The sequence below is a fragment of the Macrobrachium nipponense genome, chromosome 32 (assembly GCF_015104395.2).
Source record: "Macrobrachium nipponense isolate FS-2020 chromosome 32, ASM1510439v2, whole genome shotgun sequence".
NCBI classification, from domain to species: domain Eukaryota; kingdom Metazoa; phylum Arthropoda; class Malacostraca; order Decapoda; family Palaemonidae; genus Macrobrachium; species Macrobrachium nipponense.
This window is the reverse complement of record NC_061094.1, coordinates 6,577,752-6,585,983: the sequence shown is the minus strand read 5'-3', so window position 1 is coordinate 6,585,983 and position 8,232 is coordinate 6,577,752.

Below are 8,232 nucleotides of genomic sequence, written 5' to 3'. Positions count from 1 at the left end.
ATCTTCATCACAAGTAATTTCTCTACTTGTTCTTGTGTCATCAGCGAAACTACTCACTACCGAGTCCTTAACATTACTGTCTATGTCTGCAATCATAATAACAAACAGTATTGCAGCAAAAATAAAACACCGTACCTTGTGGCACACCGGATATTACCTTAGCTTCATCCGATTTCTCATCGTTTGCAATAACTATCTGTTTTCTGTTGTGTAAAAATTCTTTTAACCATCTTCCTACTTTATCCACGATATTGTGTTTTCTAATTTTCTTCGCTAATATATTATGGTCTACCTTGTCAAAAGCTTTTGCAAAGTCAAGATAAACCACATCTGTTTCATTTCTGCTTTTCATATTTTCACGGTGGACTAACAGTTGGGTTTGTGTACTTTTTCCGGGTACGAAACCATGTTGTCCTATATTAAACAAATTATTTTTTATTAAATGTTTCCTAATATTTTTCTTCATTACCCTTTCATACACTTTCATAATATGTGATGTTAGACTCACAGGCCTATAATTACTTACCTCTAGTCTTGATCCACTTTTGAAAGTAGGGGTAATATATGCTAATTTGCTCATCATAAATGCTTGCCTGTATCTACACTTTGTCTTAATAATATTGCAAGTGGCTTTGTGATAGAATGAACTACTTTCTTTAACAAAATAGCAGGAACACCATCAGGACCTGCAGGAGCTCCATTTTTAATTTCATTAATAGCCTGCACAATATCAGCTTCATTAATATCTATGTCAGCTAAATATTCACTATTTTCGTCCCTTACTTCTGTATCATTATCTTCATTATCTATTCTAGCGGTGAATTCTCTCTTATATCGTTCTGCCAATATGTTGCATATTTCCTTTTTTTCATTCGTTAATCTCCCTTCAATTCTTAGAGGGCCTATTTCTATTCTTCTTTTATTCATCTTCTTCGCGTACGAGTATAATAGTTTGGGGTTTTGTTGATATTTACTAGGGTTTTTTCTTCCAAGTCCTGTTTTTCATTTTCTTTTGATTGTATAATCTTTTGTTCTGCATTTTCTATCTTACTCTTTAGTTCTATAACTTTCCATGCATTTTTTTCTTTTGCAAGACCTTTTTTCCACTTTCTGATTTTCTGGAATAAGATCCTTCTGTCTCTTGGTATGCATGACTGATGTTTACTTTTCTTCTTCGGTATATATTTTTCCACTATTTTCTCTAATATTTTAGATAGTGTCTCCGTCTTTACCCTTACGAAAATGTTATCCCAATCTTTGTTTAATTCTTCATTTATTTCTGACCATTTTATATTTTTACTGTAGAAGTTGTATTTTCCATATCCTTCCCACTTTTTCATTTCTTGCTTATCTCTGTTTTCACTTGCTTTGGAATGGACTGTTAATTCTATGACATTATGGTCTGAAATACTCGCATTATAAACTATTATTTCTTTAACATAATTCACCTCATTCACAAATACTAGGTCTAAAGTATTTTCCTTTCTTGTTGGCAGGTGATTTATTTGTTGAATGTTGTATTCTAGTAGCATATCTAATAGCTTTTCGAATTGCCTCTTATCTTCTGCACTACTATTACTCTCTTTTTTATATGTATAAATACAACCACAATCTCCTCTTCGTTCTTTCCAGTCTACGAAAGGAAAGTTAAAGTCTCCAGATAGGAGAATAGTCCAGTCCTTGTGATTTCTACATATATCATCCAATTTTTCTATTATTATGTCAAACTCTTTAGTACTAGGGGTTCTATATATTACTATGTTCATTAATTTTTCAAAATCAAATTCTACCGCTATTAGTTCACATTCTGAGTTACTATATTTCTCATATATTTTTCCTTGTTTTTTGTCTTTCCCATATATTGCGGTTCCCCCTTGATTCCTTTTTTTTTCTATCTGATCTATAAGTTTGGAACCATTTATTTGATCATCATTCCCAGTCTCTTGGGAATACCAGGTTTCATTTATATTCATTATATCTATTTTCTTTTCAATTTGGGTTAGTTCTTCTAAGTACTCTATTTTTCTTTTTGAGTTACTCGTAACTAAACCCTGCGCATTCATCACTATGATGGTTTGCGTGTTTTCTCCTTCATTTAATATGGGTAATAATAAGGATTTTCCCATGTCTCTTTCCTGTTCTGGTATGTTGTTCTTTTCTTCATTTCCAGAAATTCTGACATTAAAAAATCCAATTTTTCCATAATATTTGATCTTCCTTCAGCATAATTATTCATTTTGTCTGAATCTCCGTATCTGCAATATCCTCTTGCATCATAAATACAGTTCTTATCTCTTGAGTTGTATTTTGGAGCTGACGGTTGGAAATATTTTTGTGACACACCATATCTCGTTGATGGCTTGGTTTTTTCTTTCACCTGATATTCTTTGTTCCTCTCTTTATTTGTTTCTTTCTTATTTTGGATTTTATTATTTGATTGATTATTTATTTGATTTGATTCATGGCTACAGGTTGCATATATTTATGTTTTTTGTCGAACTTACGTCCTTTTCCTTCTTTTATGTTTTTGCATATTTTTGGGTGTAGATCTCTGCAATCATCCTCGTAGCCATCTAGGTAAGCACATTTGCCATATATTTCATAGTTGTGACATAGCTTAGGATGTTTGTAGTAACATCTTTCTCCGAATCTGCAATTACCTCTTTTCAAAAGGTTGCAGACTTTGTCTTTCTTGTCTATTTTTTCCTCTTTCCCATCATTGTTCAAATCTGGGTAGAGCCTCTTCGGGATTTTCTTTTGTGTTGTCATGTTGTAATTTATTTCTTCGTATGTATGCTGCTTGATTGCCTCATATGTAGTATCAATGAGTATCTCTGCATCCATACTTTTATCTTGTTCTTTGTTTTTCTTATTTGTTTCTGTCATTTCAGATTTGTTTATTTCTCTTCCGTTTTCCTCTTCTTCTTCTTCCTCTTCCTCTTCTTCTTCATCCTCAACTAATTGTACATTCAGTCTTGATTTAATAACATTGTCTATCCATGATAGACACGTTGAGCAAAATATTCTGGTATCTTTTCTCATATCTTGCATTACCTCAGCACATTGTGGATGGGTCGGAATGTTGCATGCAGCACATTTTCTGATCAGGTTTTGTGGATTAACTATGCTATACCACACCTTACACAGTTTGCATGCTTTTGGCATTCTTTTTCCTAATGCATCAATTAGGATATTTACAATGTTCACCTTATTCATTTTCTTTGTCGGAATATGTTGATTTATGTATATTTTCTTTATGAGTCTCTTGACCACTTGGATTTTATTTGGAACTTCTTCAATTATTTTCAAGATGTTTTCTGTTGATTTGTTCCATTTTGAAGGATCATATCCTTCTAATATATCTATGAATGCTTTTGTATCTTTTTGGTTAGGGCTGTTGTTGATCTCATAGATGAGAAATGCCAGTTCCCTTCCTGCTACCTCATCGTATTGTGAATCTGCTAAACACGCTAAATTTCGCCATTTCTTACCACTGTTGGAATTTACTGCCATCTTGATCCGATTTACAGTATTTCACCCTTGAGATAAATATATAAACTAACTTAGTAGACGCTTTATCCTACTATTTTCACACTAGTCTTATCACCGACAGTTCACGAACACTTCTAGATACTTCTCAATTTCTAGACGTATGTTAAACGCGTGATATCTGTTGATTAATCGGACTGCGCGCGGGAACGTCTCACCAAGCAAAATGGCTACTTGAGAGAGAGAGAGAGAGAGAGAGAGATTATATCTACTGAAAATTGCAAACAGACAAAATCCAACATAGAAATCAGTGCCAGAGAGAGAGAGAGAGAGAGAGAGAGGAGAGAGAGAGAGAGAGAGAGAGAGAATGTTTAAATCTACTGATTATTATAACTGACAACATCGAACATAAAATCAATGCTACAGAGAGAGAGAGAGAGAGAGAGAGAGAGAGAGAGAGTGATCTGGCGCACCTTAGATAGAAAAGTAATTGGAAAAGAACACAGATCCTTCCTTAGTGAAAGAAATGGCACTGGGAAACTTAGGTCCCATCGTAATGAGCTTTCATTCATTTTTAGGGAAGAACTTTCGCCAGGAACTTCCAACAATAGTGACGCCTGACGATCCTTTCTCTTTCATCTTTAGATAACCACAATAGTTCCCTCTCTCTCTCTCTCTCTCTCTCTCTCTCTCTCTCTCTCTCTCCTTTATTCTACAGGATTAAACTGGCGTTTCAAATTCACCAAAATCTCTCTCTCTCTCTCTCTCTCTCTCTCTCTCTCTCTCTCTCTCTCTCTCTCTTTCTTTTATTCTACAGGATTAAACTGGCGTTTCAAATTCACCAAAAATCTCTCTCTCTCTCTCTTCTCTCTCTCTCTCTCTCTCTCTCTCTCTCTCTCACAATAGGCTTCTTAAACATGAAAAATAATTCATTTTGTCGTTTATTATGGCAAAATCATCATCTTCCAGCTAAACAAAAAATCACTATTTATTTAATTTTTTTTTTTATTTACAAATTACAAGTATTTTTCTTTCCTTGTTCCAAATATTCTCGCTATAGAAAACTAATAATATTCTGCTCTCGGGGAAGGTAGTAATTTGCTGGGTAATACTCGAGAAAACAAAATTATTCTCCTTTGTCGCTCTTAGCTGAATTCTTTCCTCCTCAAGGATACAAAAATATGAAAGATTTTACCTTCATTATTTTCCCTCCTTCAAAGTTTTCTTTGAGTAATGGAGACGTAAAATACTCGTCAACATACGATTTCAAATCACTAACTTTTCTTTTAGGATCAAAAAATGTCTTTACGTGAACGTACAAAGAATATGATATATTTTTTCTTCCTAGTTTTCACCCACATAACTGGTTTCCCTCCCCCTCTTACTCCTCCCCCTCCTACCCGTCCTCCTCCTCCTCCTATCCTTCGTCCTCCTACCCTTCCTCCTCCTCCTCCTACCCTTCCTCAATGCATATTCCAGGCTTTATACAGCTAAGATCCCACCATAGAGTGTTAAAGCAGTCAACAGAGTATAGGAACAATACGAACGTCAAAAATAAAAAAAAATACAACAGAAATAAAAGAACCAACATTCAAACAGGTTCTTATGACGAATGCCAACTCTCCACAAACACCACAGTTCACCTTAGTCATATTTTTTGGAAATTATTGCCATGTCATTCTGGGATGGTTTACTGGATATGGAAGTAGATATTTTGTTTGTTTGTTTGTATGGTGTTTCTACGTTGCTTGGAACCAGTGGTTATTCAGCAACGGGACCAACGGCTTTATACGTGACTTCCGAACCACGTCGAGAGTGAACTTCTATCACCAGAAATATACATCTCTCGCACTTCAATGGAATGGCCGAGAATCGAACTCGTGGCCACGGAGGTGGTACGCCCAACACCATCCCGACCACGCCACTGAGGAGCTGGAAGTAGATATTGCATAATGTAATCCATTCTCAAGAAAGACATCAGTCAAGAGGATATCACAGAGGCAAAGAGTTTACCTTTTCATAAGAAGACATTGCAAATACCTTGACCTGAACTATGTGCTTTCATATAGATACCACAGGCATATTGTATGCATAGGAACGTATACGGAGGTGCATAGCTGTGCTAAAAAAAGGTCAGTTATATAAATAGTCATATTTTGAAGTCGTTGGAATATGCTTTTTCGAGCGAGACTTTTTTTTCTAATGACCTCCAGACCAGTTCAGAGAAAAGTGACATGGCAGCGTTAACAGTAACTGCAAAAGAGAAAGACAGATTGCTTCAGGATAGCTGTTTTGACGAACTGGCGCATCCTAATCCCACCCCCCTCCCCCACAACTTGTTTAGTTTTTCCAGCCAAATTGTTTTAGTATTGATGTTCTGCAATACTCAAGTGTTGTACCATTTCCCAACCTGATTTCCTGAAAAGTACTTTAAATTTCATGCTCAGAACCAAGGAATTTAAGTTTTGTAGATGAGCCCCGTAGGGAGGCTAGTGCCGTCAGAGCACGTCATGCGGTACACTGAAGGCACTAAAGGTTCTTTACAGCGTCCCTTCGGCCCATAGCTGCGACCTTTCTCACTCCCTTTACTGTACCTCCGTTCACATTCTCTTTCTTCCATCTTATTTTCCATCCTCTCCTAACAATGGATTCACTTGGGCCACTGAAAGGATTTCCTCCTGTTACACCTTTCAAACTTTTCTTGTCAATTTCATTTTCAGAGCTGAATGACCTCGTAGGTCCCAGCGCCTGGTATATGGCCTAAATTCTATATTCTGCTCTATTCTATTCAAAAGATGAGCTAACTGGAAGCTCTGAATAATATCAAAATCTATCAACCCCATGCTGGAACAATTGACTGTTTGTAAAGGACGAGTTTCTAATGAATGATATAGTTTTTTTATACCTTATAATACTGGATTTTACATCTTAGTGGGATTTAGCTTTTTAATTCACCTGTGGAGTTTTTAACCAGTAGATCCTTTATACAAGTTGTATTCTTACATATGGGACTCTACGTCTATGTATGTACGTGTGTATGTATGTATGTATGAACTACTTTACTGAGTAGAGAAGCAATTTATCTCTGGTACACAATTTTCCCCGACATCTTTTCAATATATTCTTTTGTGCTATTCTGGACACTGACTTTTCTCTTTTCTCGTCAACCTCCTCCCCTCCCCCCCTCTCTCTCCCTCTCCTCCCACACACTCACTCTCTCTCCCCTCTCACTCCCTCACTCATTTGTCTTCTCCCAGCGACACACTGCTTGAAGGAAAAGACCTTTTAGTGGCGAACCGGACTTTTAGCTTGGCAAATTCATCACCACGCATAATGGAGGCTGGAGGTCGATGACGGGAATGAAGCGGCCGTGGGGGGGGGGGGGGGGGGGGGGAGGGGGGGGGGTGGGGGCGGGGGGGGGGGTGGAGGGGGGAGTTGGGTGGGAAGAGGAATGGAAGAAGAGAGAGGAGGAGGAGGAGAAGGAGGAGGAGGAGGGGGAGGAGGGAGTAGGAGGAGTAGGAGGAGTAAGAGGGGGAGGGAAACCAGTTTTTTGGGTGAAAATGAAATTAAATGCAAAATCTAAGGCAAAGACCAGCGACTGGGACCTATGAGGTCATTCAGCGCTGAAAGAGAAAAATGAGGGTAACAAGATTCATTTAAAGGCGTAACAGAAGGAAAACCTCACTTGCTAGAAAGTGGTTAAGGACAGCCAGGTGGAATAGCGGGGATACGAACGGAGGTACAGTAAAAAGAATGATAGGGGTCATAGCTCAAGGTTGAAGAGACGCTACAGAGAACCTCGAGTATTGTCTACAGTGTAACGTGTGAGGTGCACTGACGGCATTAACCCCCTACGGAAGTTACGGGCGAGAAGGATTTTCATGTTACTTCCAAAAAAGTTCTTGGTAAATCAGTAAAAATAGAATACACTCAGAATTGGTGGACGTCCACCGATATATAATCCAGGTTCCACTCTGCTCTATTGATAAAATTATTTTCGCTTAACTCGAAGAGTAAGCCTACAAACTACTTTGCTGTTGTTGAGTGGGGGTGTAGGAAAGGTCTATGAAAGAGCCTAAAAATGTCTGTAAAAGGTGTTTTGCGTTGAGTTAAAGATGCAGGAATATTAGGATAGGATATTTATGATTTACTTATTAGGACGGAAATGTCTAAAAAATAAACACTGTGTATGTTAAACAGCACAGAATAATTATTTAGAAGAAACTATAGCGTATTGATTTTAATTCTCGTTGGCGGAACAAGGCTCTATTTGACCGTGGATTTTAGCACGTTTTAATTTACCTTAAAAGTTAGGAATCCAATGTTTACAACTTATGCGTGAGGGGAAAATCTTGCACGCGTCCTGAGTAAGCTGGAGGTCGTATCACACCTAGTTTTGCCTTCATTTCCATACAAGCGTATGACTGTCTTTTGTTTTGACTGATATTTCTGCATGTTGCTGTTCAATAACTATCATCAAGATTTTCCAACTATACCAGTTTTATTTCGTTTATTTCTATGTTCAAGTAATGCTACTTTTCTCAATCTGTTCAGTCAAAATTAACGTAAATAAGTATTTTATAACCACAACTAAAACCAATACACTTCTCTCAAAAATCCAAATATTATTACAATTAGAAAGTTAATATCAACTTACTAGAGAGAGTGAGTTCCCCATTGGACGAGAGGGTTGCATACCAGCCTATCAATCTGGTAGCCCGAGTTCGCTCCCGACAGTTGCCA